Source organism: Varroa jacobsoni, unplaced genomic scaffold (assembly GCF_002532875.2).
Source record: "Varroa jacobsoni isolate VJ856 unplaced genomic scaffold, vjacob_1.0 scaffold_392, whole genome shotgun sequence".
Lineage (NCBI taxonomy): Eukaryota > Metazoa > Arthropoda > Arachnida > Mesostigmata > Varroidae > Varroa > Varroa jacobsoni.
The window spans coordinates 181,232-182,119 of NW_019213294.1; positions in this window are offsets into that span (position 1 = coordinate 181,232).

An 888-nucleotide genomic window follows, 5' to 3' on the forward strand; every position below is an offset into this window, starting at 1 on the left:
AGTATATTACTTATTGATATATACTAGATTTCTATATGCATACAGTTGCAGCGATCATATTTACGTACATAAAACCCAAACGTTTCTGTCAAGGATTCATTCCGCCCTTGGACACCATTGATTTGCTTTACCCACTATTAATAACGTAGAGAAATTTGAAATTAGAAATATTCGCAAAGTCGTAGCTGGCTAAGAGAAAAAGTTTTTCTGATCCAGTAAAGTCATTTTGAAAATTCACGACATTATTAATGAATCGCTTTTACTAAGTTAATTTTTTTAATTTAATTCCTGTCTGAAAATCTCGGAAATTATATTCAAATATAGATTGTTTAGAGACAATAGCTCGAATTTTCGGGTATAAAATAAACTAGAGATCTCCGAGTAGTACAATTTAGCATTTGGCTTACGTGCACTGTTGTGGCGTTCGAAAATATTCGAAAATCCTGACACCTAGGTACTACAAAACGGAACTCATCTAACAAGTAAATCACGGCACACACAAACTAGGTCATAGTTCTACTTGAGCACCACTAAAAATTAAGCTTTTTTGCAAAAGAAAAAAAAACTTAAAATATCGTGCAAGTCTGAATCCGTGTACACATCGAGATAATTTTAAGGCTAATCTTTTAGAAAGCTGAAATTTACATTTTGATCATTGTAGAGCATCGACTTGTAAACGAATTTACGGTAAACCATCAATTGTTTTGTTTGCTACCAGAGTACTTTAATAGCACTTTGTATGAATGTCTTTGGCTGTTCTTGTTTTCTCCTTACTAACTAGCATTCACGAAGTGATAGTAATCCTCAAAACATTTTTTGATAATTCTACTAAAATATTGTCAGACGTCAACAATACACGTCCATAGTAAAAACAAACTAACAAGACAA